The following is a 15,146-nucleotide window of genomic DNA, read 5'->3' as shown; positions in this document are numbered from 1 at the left end:
CAATATTTAATTCTAAGATACAGAGTCCTGAAACTTCTCACATTCCCTTAACGATGGGCTAAGGGAAGGAAACCATGAAGCCTAGACAAAGGAGCAAAATGGAACTGGAAACCATTCAAGTCAAAATCAAATGAGAATAAAAATGAATTTTGTAAATAAATAAAATTGTCCTTTAGCTAAACACTGAAGTTCACCTTCTGGTTTCATTTACATTTACCCAAAATAGTTTTCTGTCATGAAACACAATTTTTCCCCTTTCAGTGAAAGCTATAAAATGTAAACTGTTAGATATCTGTAGGCTCTTCTAAAATGCACAGCTGGAAAAACAAGGATATTTAAGTCCTCAAATGGTTTGGGTCTATTTCAAGGTTTTGTTCCTGGCCTTATGCATGAAGCAAAAAGTTGCCCTTGGCCTCTATATTTGGGAATGATAATTTAAAACTTTCAAACACATAAGTATTTCATTGGTGTCTATTATATATAGACATCCATTTAAAAATATTTAATATTTAGCAACTTTAATAAAAGATTAGAAATATATATATTTAGCTGAATATTAATATTTTGTTTCTTTTCTATGAAAGCAATATTTTTCCTAAGCCTGGACATTACCTATAGTCATATCGTTAGGCACATTATTTTATGTGAAAGTTGATAATTTTAAGTTTACTATTCTCCATGTAGTTAAAAATTAATATTTCGATATATTTAACATGTTTTATTATACCAAAATAGCATAAAAATCTTTATGCATAAACATTCATATGGTAATAATAAAAAATATATTATCCTTTGTTATTATGTAAATCAAACCTGGCAGCTGGTTGTTGGCAGTTAGAAAAGACCTACATTATTATTATTGCAAATTATGATGAGTAACTAAACCCAAAGCAACCCTGGAACAACTGGATAACAAGTTAGTCAAAGAAAGAGTTACTGGCAATTATGTTTTCTGATTGCCTATAAGCAGACAACAAAATTATAGTTGGTGTAGTATCTCATGTATGTCTGTTTTCTTAGCTAGCATCTTGGTCTGACCCACTGAAACACCATGAACAAAAGAAAAACATTTCATTTTTATCCTTCAGAATCATAATATATGTTTATTCTTAAATATCTCCCTGCCTCTGCCCCATGTTAGTTTATGACTACAACTCTCTGTAATTTGTATGAGATTAATGTATAGAAATCAACTGTTGTAAATTTATTACCATTAAAGTTTTTACATTTAATGGTAAATACCTGCTAAGTGAGCCTTTTCTGAAAGCATATTTTAGTGGATTCAGGAGGAAAATGGGCAAACTAAAATAAGAGAAAAGTTAATGAGAGGACAGAAGATATGTAAAGACCAACTTCCACTTTACCATTTGGCCTATGGCAGCCTTGGAGGAAATAAGTAGTTTTGACCCTGCCACTTGTCTCTCTGCCTCATTTGTTAGTTGTGATGGGGATCAGAATAATATTGTAAAGATTTTAACGATATTTCCTTTTCCCACCTGGATTTATTTTTTCTTTTCTTTCTGACTTCAGCAGATGGACTGCTATTTTCATCATTTCCAGAAAGGAAGTGTCAAAGCAGAAACACAATGACCATAGCAATCACTAAAACAATATCAATTCCAAAGAGAAAAAATGCTTCTCTTTGATCTCCTTTACGGCTTTGGTTTTCAGGTACTTAATACATTGAAGGAACAAAGAGGATCTGATATATAGATAAAGATAGGTAAAAGTAAAATGACTCCCTTTCCCACCAACTTTCCCCACAAGAGAGAAGAGAGATGGAGAAGACCGTATAAGAACAAAGGTTGGGAGGGACATTAAGATTGGAGAGAGAGACTGATCATACACTTTATGTCTATGGTTAGAGTCCTGAGAGGTTGTTCTCTAGACCTAGAAACCACGGAAATCATTGCAACAATTTCTATGATCCTAACATGTTATGTAAACATCATAATACTAGCAAATGACTTATGCACTTAAAGGAGACTCAGGAATAAGAACTTCAGTGCTGAGCTGGATGATTTGAGTAAAGACCAAACGCAGCAGTGTATGGATGAGAGAGTTAAAGATGTGGCTTCCTGCCCCATGAGCACTCGGAATTCTTTAACTACCAAAACTTAAACCCAACCCTAGGTTTAAAAATCTAACTTGACTTAAAACAATTTTATGCTCACTAACGAAAGGAGAGCTCAAAATAAAATTAATTCATATTACAAAAGAAGTAAAGTATGTTTTTTGCACACTGGGTTCTTGCACACTTACTGAGATTAATGACTGTTATTATACACACACGAGCAAACATTTGCAGTAAGGGAAGACTTCATACTATTAGCAAAATTAGAACATTTGAGCAACGTTTCAAAGATGACTAAGATGATACCTGGTGAATAATGGATGAGGAGCACTTAGGGACAGAGAAGTAAAATGCAAAACCATGAAAAGATGAAAGGGAATTGTGTGTTTGAGTGAGATCAAGAGAGAACTTATACAGCACACCTAGGAATTATCGAATAGAGAGATGTGAGGGTGGAAAAGTAGACAGCTGGAACATTAAAGTTCTTGCTAAAAAGTGTGAGTTTAGTCCTAGAATTGATACAGGCACATTAAAATATTTTAAACAGAGGAGTGACATGAACAAATAACACTTTTATAAAGATAACTCAAGCAGAATATGTAGATTTCTTTGAAAAGTAATGAGAGAATAGAGGCAGACAGACAGTTTGGAAGCTGATGAGAAATTGTTTAAACCATAGATGTAGATATAAAGGCAATTTAGATTTACTTGACATTCAGAATTGATGGGACTTGGCGAGTTAGACATCAGTATGAGGGAGAGGTTGATGATAGCCCCCAGTTTCTGAATGGAATGTTAACATAATTAATCAAGCAAGATAAGGAATATGGGAGGAGATATGTAGAGATGACCAGTTGACTATTGGAAAGAGATTCTTGGATCTCTGGAAGATTTCTGGACTAAAAACAGATTAGGGAAATTCCATGACCACAAAACATGATTTGGGTATATTTGTATAGACATTCCAATATTTACAGTTTTCACTATGCCTTGTCTATTTCTGTCACTTTCATTTTTCAACTTTGAATCAGGCAACAAAATGTGGTATTTTTAATGCTGCTCGTTTGATATCTCCTGTGATTCTGACTTTACATTTGGTCCCAATTTGTTTTTTATTCCATTTTCCCTCTGATTTAATGTTGGAATCTTGAACATAATCCTCTTGCCTCAGGATAATTTGAAATGACCTTGTCCTGCTTTGTGGCAGGAAATAGACCATGAACCATTCCAGCAAAACAAGAAAATAATGGACTAGGAGAAAAAATATTTCCATACACTGTAGACAGAAAATTACCTAGGGTAATGGACTAAGGTAACATTCATTCACCAAATGAGCAGGTGGCAGCTACAAAGAATTAATGAACTGCCAAATATATCATTGCTCTAATACTTATAACAATGTAAATACATATATAATGATTTCTTTATGACAGGTTCGTATTTTAAGTGCTTTACATATATTAATTTATTTAGTCTCTTTTCTCAACCCTATGGAATACTATTATTATCCCCATTTTACAGATGAAACTAAGATGCAGAAAAATTAAATTTCAGTTTCACATGGTAATGTGGATTCAAACTCAAGTAATTTTAGCTCTAGCTCTAGACACTTCACTCTCATTCAAAACAGAATACCCAGTTTTATTATTTTCCTTTTGCTGCTGTGAAAAATTACATATGACGAACTTAATGGCTTAACACGACAAAAATTTATTATCTTTCAATTGTGGTCAGAAGTCCAAAAGGATTTTAGTGGATTAAAAGTAAGCACTGTGCTCCTTCTGAAGGCTCTATTAGAAGAATCTGTCCCCTACTTTTTCCAGTTTCTAGAGGCAACCTGCATTCCTTGGCTTGTAGCCCTTTTCTTCATTATTGAAGTCTCTTTCTAACTCTCCTTCCATTGTCATATCTCCTCTGACTCTGATACTCTTGAATCCCTCTTATAAGAGCACTTGTAATTAAATTAGGCCCACGTAGGTAGGTAGTCCAAGATAATCTCGGTACTTGGAGATCCTTAATTTATCATGTCTACAATGTCCCTTTTGCCACATAAGGCTACATATTCATAGGTCTCAGGGAATAGGATGTGGAGATATTTGGAATATTTCCATTGGGAGTGAGAGTATCTTCTGCTGGGAGACCTTAATACTAGCCTTCTACTTTTATGGAATTATTTAATCTAAAAATAACACTCCTTTTCCTCATAAACACACACACACATACACACTTGCACACTCATACAACATAATTCTCCAAAGTGGAAAAGAAAGTTTTCACTAAACACATGAAACATTATGGATGAGACCTTGTACCTCATGATGACCAAGATCTATACTCTTGCCTAAACACTGAATGAACACCAGAAAACTCAGTCAGAAACCAGTTTGAAAAACCAACTTCTTTAATTGTTAAATTGAGGCCTGGGAAATGTTTTGGTTTATTTATTTACGGTTTATTTGTTGGTTTGTTTATTTATTTCACATTACTCTGTTTTCCAAAGGATCTAAAGTGATAAATTTCTATGGAAGCTTGGTCAGGATTATAATTTTGAATTCTTGTGGTTCAGATACAATCTGACCAAACGTGTAGGAAGATATCAAATATATAATGGTTCAGAGTTGCATTTGTTTCTTTCCAGGATCTTTATGCTTGAGTCAAAAGCAAAAAATACATATATATACATACACACACACACACACACACACACGCACACACGTATCTAAAAGGAATCATGATCTTACTGGATATATACTGTTATAACTTGCATTTTCAATTAATTTGCTTATATATATTAGCAATCACCCCATAATCCTCTCAGGTGGCATGAAGTTATAGTCTCTCTGGTGGAAAAATTGTTGACAGAAGAATGAGGTCTGGATTCTTTGGCCTTTTGTTTTATAATACACTAAGCACTCAGCAGCCATTTGTTTTAATAAATCCTTCATAGTCTTATTACATTTCCAGATGAACCACAACATAGTATTATATACTTAAATAACATGAGTAAAACTCAGATGTCTGAGAAAGTATTATTTAAATTTTGCTTCTATTTTGTGTGTATTTCCAGAATAGTTAAATGCTGATTCTTTAGATCTTTTATTTTTTTATTTTATTTTTTTTACAAAAGAAGGTGAATCTAACTTTGATTCATTGTTCTGGTTGGAGATAGTCCTTGGTCATGGCTGACTTTAAATGGTGTTTAGTCCTGAGCTTTCCACCATAGAATATTCACTCCTCCATGTATGTATTGTCTGTAATGTCCAGAAATAAGTAGAAACGATCTCTTTTCTTCTCCCCCCTTTTTTTTTGTTTTTCTTATTGTTAAAATAAAAGATAGAGAGTTTTTATAAATGAGTTGTATCTTGTTCGTATCATTAAACTTGCAAGTCGGTACATTTCAATGTTATTTTTAAATACTTCCCTAAAATCTACACATCTATTTTGAAAGATTTAGAAAATTATTCTTTTTAATATATTGACAATTATTGTACATATTCATTTCCTAAATACTTAAAAAATAACAAAATGCCAAATTCAAAACATTTGTATTGTAGTGGTACAGCCAGTTTTCTGCATTCATGAGTAAAACAGGTAGTGCTTATTAACTGAAAGAAGCCCAACATCCTAAACTTCCATTTAATATAAAAAAACTTGGGAAATATGTAAAACATCTTTTTTTCTGTTTTCCAAACTGCTTAGAAATAAAAGTACATCTTAAATCCATCCAAAAAAAAATCTTTTAAATTACTTTCTTTTGAGAAGAAGAATGGTGAGGACTGTGTTAACTGTTTAAAGTCTATATTAAGAGAATAAGGAGAGCTGACTACTAAGAGTGAGAGACACGATGCTCAAATTTTAGCTCTTCTTCCAAGAGGTAACAAAACCTAATCCTAGGAATATAGCATATTTGTTTTAGCTAAAAGCGTGGCTTAAGAGTTCTTGGCCTTTTATAAATTTCCTCATTCAACTTGCTGAAACTCAGATGTGTGAACAAGAAGGGTTATGAGTGCTGCAAATGAGTGCACTCATTAAATGCTTGTTGATTGAGTTGTAAGAACAGGCACTAAAAACATGATCTGGGAAAAAAAAATGGGAAAGGGTGTTTAGGGAAGAAACACAAGGAACTATTGGAAAGTATTCTGTTTAGAGCAGAATGAAAGCTCAGACTGATTTCAGGTTTATGGAGTGAGAAGAAGAGCAAAAGAGAGTTGTGAGACATATATACATATAGAGAAATTTCTCTTCGCAAAATTGGACCATGATCGGCACTAAATGGAAAGAACTGGAATTGCGCATCAAACAAATTTGATTTTAACAAATCTGAAACTTGTTGTGATGTAACCTGGAGTAAAATTCTTCACCAGTGTTGTGTCTAGCTCTCATTTTATACAATTCTGCATGTAGGTCAATCTCTCTGGAAAAAAATCCTTGAGTCCTCAGAACCATGTGAATGCTTGTCTCTTTGAGAATAAGTGGCTGGCGCTGCAAATATCTGGGCATCAAATTCTCCATCATTAAAATAAAAAGGTTGAAACTGATATGATCCAAAGTGTTGGGAAAATAAACACATATAAGTGAATCCTAAAATCCTATTAATCAACTTACCAGAGAATGTGCCATTCACTCCACAAATATTCATTAAACAATAATAACACACCAAACATTACAGTGGGCAGTGGAGAAATACTGATGGGCAAAACAAACAAATAAACAAAACAAAAAAAACAAGAATTCCTTTCCTTTATTATAAAAATCAAAGTCTTGTATTAACATGTTTTTGTAAGGCCCCTGAGAAGAGAACTTTAGCACACACGTGGTATGTAACATCCCTGCTTTCCTGATTCAGGCAGCCAGAATCCAGACACCCAGAATCCAGACACCATTTCTATTCTGAAGAGCTACTTTATTGCTTTTGGGCCAGGTAACCAAGAACAATAAAATTTGTAATAATTTAGAAGTATAGACCTGTTAAGACAATTTATACACTTTTTCTTACAAAAATTCAGACGATAATGAACTAAGATCTTACATTTTCTTACCTGTATATCTCTGATATGTTGCTCTGGATTTTTGCTAGCTTATTTACAGGAAAAAGAAAATGTGTTTCTTCTCGTGACTTAGAAAAGTACTTTTATAGAAGTAGTTTCAAAGCAGCAGGTGCACTCCAGCTAGCATGTAGCTCTATTTTAAAAGGAAATGCGAGTTTGCTCTGTTTAGCAGTGAAATAAAGATATCTGGGTACTGTAACATTGGCAAATACTCCCGGAATAACATAAAATGATAAAATAATAACATACAAACGTGAAATATTTGAGGAGATATGTGTGGTGTCAACAAATGCACATGCTGTCTTGTTCTTTTGCCCCTTCCTTTAAGATTTGTAAGCATAGTTTTACTAAACATTTTGGGATTAGGAGGGATTTTACTTTAACCACAAGTTTCTAGATTTGTTTTGTATTCCAACGAGTTGCCTTTACTCTGCTATCCTCATTTAGCATGACCTGGGAGGATTTCAAAGTTCTGCTCATTACTTTTTTGGCTCATCACAGAACTTCATAGGGAATAGCAAAATTCCTGAGCCAAAAAGGCCAGCCTACAGAAGAGGTCAATTCCAAGAGGGGTGTGGTGTTCAGTGTTTCAGTGTTTATAGTCCACAAGTGAAATGGCCAATGCTGTGAGGTAAAGAAGTGTGGTTATATGCTGATGCCTTTTCCGTAGAGTGATCTTGTCAAACTCTTCCCTAGTCTCTAGAAAGATGCTTTTAAGAAGAGAGAATAAAAGAGACTCACTGCTCATGGGGCGAGTGAGTGGGAGCATTCGGTGAAGTGTGATTGAAGAAAAAAAATTAAAGAATATGCCTCTAAAAGCTTCTTACACAAAATGAATTCTAATCAACAATCTTTACATTTTCATTAAAATCAATTGAATGAGCATATTTCAAGTGAATTAAATCCTGAAAGCAAATATGATTACAATCTTTGTGGACTGATATAGAATACTGAAAAAAAAAAAAAAAATGGCTTTTCATGAAAGCCATGTAAGGATTTTCTTTATATTAGTGCAGGAGCTTAGGCCACAGCAGTTTGATTGAACAAGATTATAAACATTGATCAAAATATTTTCTTAAAAGAGTCAAATCAAATAAACTTGGGTGACTTTAAGGGGGAAAATAAATAATGTATCATGAAATAGTAATAATAGCAATAATGATAACTACCATTTGTAGAACTTATCCAATATGTTGTATGTACAAGTCTTTATTCAATAATCGATCTGTTTTATTTATTAAATGTTTTTTTCAAGTATTGACTCAACATATATTATACAAATCTCTTCTGTTTAAGGCATGGTGGACACTGGGGTTACAGAATGACCAAAACAAAATGCCTTTATGAAACATAGTTCTGGAATTAAATATCATATCCTATTTATCTCTCATAACAAATGTTTGAGTCAGAATACCCACATTTGTAAACATGGAGCTGGAGGATATGATAAGGTAAATTATTCTCCGAGGATACTCAGCTGATTGGCTGACTGCTAGAGGTTTGAATTCAGTTTGTCTAATCACAAGTCTGTTCTTATGGTCTCAGGGCTTCTTAAATTTTAGCATATGAAGAAGCAGTGTGATTTAGATTTCAGTGTGAGACTAGAACTGCTTTATTACTAGTTAGCGTAAAGAAAAGTGGAGATCTGGAGTGTTTTGAGTAAATATTGACAGTCGAGAACTAATAGTAACTTCATTCTCTGGGTATAGAGAATTTAGTCAGAGAAAGTAAGAGTTTTACAACTCATGGCAAGTAAGGATATGATTTATCGATAAGCCATTAAAAATTAATTTTTTTCCCCTAAAGAAACATATGTTTTCAAATAAAATTTAAAATAAATTAGAAATTAATTTGGCATTATAAAATTTTCTGAATAAAATTGAAAAATATCAAACATCTTTTGATTGTTTAGTCTATTTAATGACCAAACTCAAAAATTAGAAACACGCGAATGCCTAAATTTTTAAAATATTTATTTAGATTGTTTGAACGTTGGTCTAATTTTATGGTGATAGCTTTAAAATTAGAGAAAATATATTTTTAAAAGTTCTCAAATATTAAAAAAAAACATTACCACATAATTCATGAAATTGTGAAAATGCATTATAGCACAAAAGGGAAAAATTAGCCATATTTCATGGAAATAGGAATGACTTGGAAAATAATATACACAAACAGTGCATTTTTAGTAAAATTGAGTCCATGTGCAACACTGTTTTCCAAAATATAGAAACTAAGCCATCTTTTCTGAATATAAATTAAATGCAGAAGAGGAAAATAGTTCCCACTCTACTCCCATTTCTCTTTATGGTCTATATCAAACTAATTTTAAAATATTTTTATTTCATTGTAACTGCTTACTAACATTAAAGAGAAGAGTGTTCTAATGCTTCAAAAGTATTAATAGTTTTAAAATAACCCTTATTTAGTACATATTAACATAATAGATTTTTGGAAACCATAACTTTTATGGCCTGACATTAGATTTGTAGTTAAAGTGTGCATCTTCTCTTAAATAAAATAGAATCATGAAATGTAAAGGTTGAACTTTGTCAGGAAAACCTGTGTTATACTGTCATAATAACTCTCAAATCTGAGAAACGACAGAAGTTTTGCACTCACGCCGTTTGTCCATAACAGTCCATCGTGGTGCACACTGTTCGATTTTAGCCAGCTTCCAGTCATTACAAGGGAAAAAAAGAGCAGGGGGAAGTGGGCACTGCAGTGTCTTATATTGACAAGGAGCCTATGTCATTTTCACTAAAGTCACTGGACCATGACGTACGTTAGCCTAATAGGGCATAATAAGTAAAGAAAAAATATTTATTAAAAAGCCTTAACAAATATAATGACTGCTATAGAAAAAAAATTTGAGATCTTTTTGTTTATACTCATTTTACGAATATGGAAACTAACAAGAAGGAGAAGTTAGCTCAAAATCATAACTTAGTTAATTTAAAACAATGGTTAATAACCAAGGGTTTTTTTTTTTTTTTAAATCATTCTAAAGTTACATATTAAATAATTTCTATGTGCCAGATCTGATCTAGGATCTTGGAATTAAAAGGAAATAAAGATGTTATTAAAGCAATATTTTTATGAGAGGTGACTTCAGAATAATGTCTTGAAGGAAAATGAAGATTCAGAAGAAAAATAAGAGAGAAAAAGAATCTTTAGGTGGTCAGAAGAGGATCAGAAGAGAGGCATGAAATAGTGTGTTTGCACTGAGCCACTAAAAAGTTAGTATGGATGGATCATAAGATACAAATGAGGGTCTGGTCCACCAGAAAATAAGAAGAAGCTGGATTTGTGGGAAATACCAAGGAGTTTGAATGTATGCAGTGATCTACTGCAGGGCAGGAGCGGGGAGAGGGTCTTCTGAATTCTGATCCAACATTATTTCAAAACTTCATTTTAATACCAAATAAAGCATGTAAGTTAATGACCCAATTCTTCCCAAGGGGAAAGGCTGTTTCAGGGACTGTGTTCTGAGCTCATTTGCATGTGTCTGAGACAAGAGCATTGGGGCTGAATCACCATCTTCCACGACTAGATTTTCTGGTGTTTCAGTCTGGAAGAATTAATAAGTGATTCAGAAGGTCAACAAGGATAGGTCCAGATTTGCAGTTTTCAAACAGGATTCAGCAGAGTAGGAATGAACATCCCTGAGATTATTTTAGAGGCTTTGCTCTACTGTATTCCGGAATAGAGGAAAGCCACACTTGCACTTCATATGTGTTTAGGAGGTTTCTTCTCCCAAGTGTAGGTAGTGCTGGGTGACTAAAGGGGAGTCGGAACTGACTGTCCTCAGTGGAGTCTGAACCCAACTAGATTAAAGAATTTAGAGGCACACACAAAAAAGACTCTTCTCATTTCACTTTACATTTTGCCCAACTCCCATGCCTGGGAAGATATCATTTTCTTGACAAACAGGGGAAATAAGTACACAGAAAAAAATATTAAGGACAGAGAAGCAGGAAAATTTGTTTAAAGTATAGTCTTAGTGAGGCTGATTCTCTATACGAATCAATATTCAGAAAAGTACTGCTTATGTCTTCATTTTCTTTCAGACCTGTAACTTTCCTTACGGTAGGCAATTTTATGCATTTGATGAGAAACTATTAATAAGCATGATTGAGAATTTTAAAAAACAAACCAAATCAAAAGGAAAGCTTTTTGCAGCAGCCCGAACACTCTGAACTACAACAAACTGTAACTCTGACCACATGCAGAGCATGTTGCTTAGAAACCCAAAGCAGAGATTTTGGGAAGCAACTTTAGATCTCACCAGTTGCCCCTGTGAAGAAACTGACGTTGGTGATACAGCATTAAAAAATGTAGAAATGAAGTCATCTGTAAAGGATAAAAAATTTTAAAAAGGGAATATATATAGTTCTAAATATTTTGCTTTTGTTTTATGTTTAACAAACGATATAAAACCTGAAACCCTGACTTTCATTGTTTGAGTCTAAGATCAAAATTTATGCTGCTTATGCTTAAGTTAAGTCTTAGTCCCAAAATGATGAAAACAGCAGATTTCAGAATACCAGTACAACTTTTTTTCTTCAAGGAGCATTTTCCACATGTTAAAGCTTCCTGTCTTTCTGGTTAGAAACTGTTCATCCATGATGTTACCTTTTAGTAGTAAAGTTGGTGCTATGATTGAATATATTTTATTGGTCTGACACACAATCTCACACTCCTATATTAAACTTCCCAATAACTCCAGATTACAGATTGTATAGAGTGACATCTGCTCTTAGCTAGATTATTGCTGTAGCCATCCATCTATTTCACTGTGGTGTGCACAATCCTCAGATTACACAGTTCATACTAACAGCTGATAAAACTTTCTAAAAAGCAAATCTGATCTTTCTTTCTGCTACTTGGAAACTGCCGTTGTTTCACCACTAAAAGCAATAAAAATCTAAACTCTTTAGTATGGCATATAAAGTATCACTATTGCTTCTTAATAATCTTTCTAGTTTCACTATCTTCTGAATATGCGATACCCTTTCACATCTCCATGAGTTTGTTCCAGCTCTTTCATAGCCCTGTAATTTTCATCCCCTCCTCTCAATCTGATGAGCATCAGCTCACACTTAAAAACCCCAGCAAATATATCATACTTTTGGAGAAAGCCTTTCTGATTTCCCTCAGAGAAAGATGGTTACTATTACCAGACACCCAGACTCTGAATCTAGTCCAAAAGAGGAGCTTGATAAATGTTGTTAACATAATTTAGAGTCCTTTTCCATTACATATTTAACTTTCTGATATAAGTAATTTTCTAGTCATAACTGTAACTTCATTTTATGTGAATTACAGTCCTAAAGTAGTTGTAGTCAAAAATTTAACATGGTATCCCTATATAAAATTGTACCTGTTCATTAACTTATATTTAAGTTTTGGAGCTATGATTCTCCTAAAGAAGTTATGTCTTATCCCCAAATTGATGAAAGCAGCAAATTTCACAATACAAATTTTTTTTCAAGGGGCATTCTGGCTTAATACAAGTATAATATAGATAACTCCAATTTTCCATAGTTTTACATATATGCAACTATTATATATATAATAAGTTAGCTTATTAAACATACATGAGAAATATACTTTTTATATTAAAATAATAGCAGACTATATGATTATCTGGTAACTTCTGTTATTTGAAGTGAGAATTCTGGGTCGATTTCACTGATTCATCCCTATTTCCCACAAGTTTCATTAGACACACTTATAGAACCAATTAAGACTACTTCATAGAGCTATACAAATGAAAATATTAGGTATTTGCTTAATATGTGTCTTCTTTAGAATGCAAACCACATAAAAATAAGGACTTGCATATGGTTAACACTCTACCTTAGTATTTTGCTCAAAATTTGAAACAGTAGTCTCTTAACAAGTATTTATTAAAGGGATGAATATGAGAATTGAATGCTTAATACACATTCATTTTTCCATTTTTTCAAAAATTCAGCACAGAGTTTTAGCATAAAGGGTCTTGAGGATACTTATTTTTATAAAAATGGTGTAATTTAACAGTAGCAGTGTCACTATCTAAAATACTATCGTCCCACCAAAAAATTCTCAAGTACTTAGTATTTGTTAAGAACATTTATAGTAAAGACTGGACTAACATAGAGATATTGTTGCAATCACCCTAAGCAGCTACTTGTGGATCTATTATCAGTTTTGCAGGCCATAAAGATTTCCAAAGTTTATTTTGTGGCAAAATATCTGCCACTCATTGCACTGACACAGTTTTTAAGATACAGACCCATGAAATTCTATCAAAGTATTCAAATATAGACCTTTACAAATCTCCTTGTTGTGGGGATATATAGATGCCTAAGTGTGGGTCCCAGGTCTGGCTATGATCCAGGCTTGGGACTAGGGACAGAACTCTGGATATAAAATGTTACATTAATGTAGTAAGGCACCTGCGCCTAACTTAGCTTATTGTTTATCACACATGTGTGGCAGAATGCCACTATTGTTCTCTGGTGTATATAAAGCCCATGCTATCCAGGAGCATGTGCTCTCAGCAATAAAGTTGGTGCCTACTGCTTCATTCTCATGTCAGTTCCTCCTGCATTCTTTCAACTTGGTATCTCGCCACCGAAGTCTTCCCTTCTTGATCAGCTGGGTGCTGACACTAAGTATAAAACAAAATTCCAATAACACTAGGAAGAGAAGATTAGGTTTTTGTGTAAAGCCAGAGAAAGAGCAAAAAAGAGGAAGAGGAGAAGGAGGAGGAGGAGGAGAAGGAGAAGAGAGAGAGAGAGAGAAAGAGAGAGAGGGAGAGAGAAAAGATCGAGAGAGAAAGAGAGAGAGAGAGAGAGAGAGAGAGAGAGAGAGAGAGATTCTTTAGATCTGAGTAATTATATCCCAGACCTGATGGAGTTTCTATTGAGGTATGGGTGAATTTATTTTCATCACGTTGAAAAAAATATAGTAGGAGTGGTGATATGACATTCAACATAAAAGAAAGATTATTAATATATTTCTTATTGGAGAGGACTGAGGCTCTACATGCTTTGCAAAACCCAGTGGCAATGCTTTTAACAGAATAGGAAATATTTGCTCCAATTCTCTCTTCTAAATCAAGGAAAGATTTTATTCTAAAAGAGTATACATTTGATAATTTATGCAAATGAATACATTTGGAGGCAGTGCTCAAGTGCTAATCCAATCTACTAGAGTGGTAATATGTGGGGAATGGGTACAAATGAGAGAAATCAGCAATGTATGCTGCTTTGTGTTTTTCACTGATAGTATCCAATTTAATAGCTTTCCTGTGATACATTTTGAAATCTAAAAAAGAAGTACCTACACTAGAGGTAGCTTATTAATAGAAAAATAAAGAGGGGAGCTATCGTCCAACAAGAAAGTAAAAGCTGTAACCTTTTTTATTTACCTTTTCATTTTTACAAAGTCCTCCTCTTCTTCCTCCTGTTGTTTTGCTCTTTCTCTGGCTACTCACATATTTCTGACATGAAATGATAATAATAATTGGTTAACATTTTGACTGCTTACTTTCTATCTATGATTCTCATACATTATCAATTTTGTATTCATACAACCCTAAGAAGTTGGTGCTATTATCATTGTGATTTTTCAAGTGATTAAGTTGAGAGAGAGAATAATTAAATACTCAGCCCTAGGTCACACAGCTAATAAGTAAATATGGCATTCAAACTGTATGTCTGACTTGAGAGCCTGCACTGTTGACTTGTATTTCTGCCACCACATCAGAGAATGGGGACAGCTTCTCCCTCAGTATGCTGAGTGACAAGATCCCAGGGGAGTGATGTGAAGAGGGTGAGAAAGGATGAGGAAGCTAAGTTAAATGAACTAGGAAGAGAAATGTATAGATTCAGTCTGGGACATAACCATTTTGAATCTGCGTCTTAGCTCCACTACTTGGTGAAAGTTATCAAATGATGAAGGAGCAAAGGTTTACTTTGCATGAAACTTGAGTAGTCTCATTTTCCTTGAAAAAGTTATAAAGGAATGATTGA

The sequence above is a fragment of the Pteropus alecto genome, unplaced genomic scaffold, assembly GCF_000325575.1.
Source record: "Pteropus alecto unplaced genomic scaffold, ASM32557v1 scaffold239, whole genome shotgun sequence".
Lineage (NCBI taxonomy): Eukaryota > Metazoa > Chordata > Mammalia > Chiroptera > Pteropodidae > Pteropus > Pteropus alecto.
The sequence above is the reverse complement of the archived record's forward strand: the minus strand, read 5'-3'. Positions refer to the sequence as shown.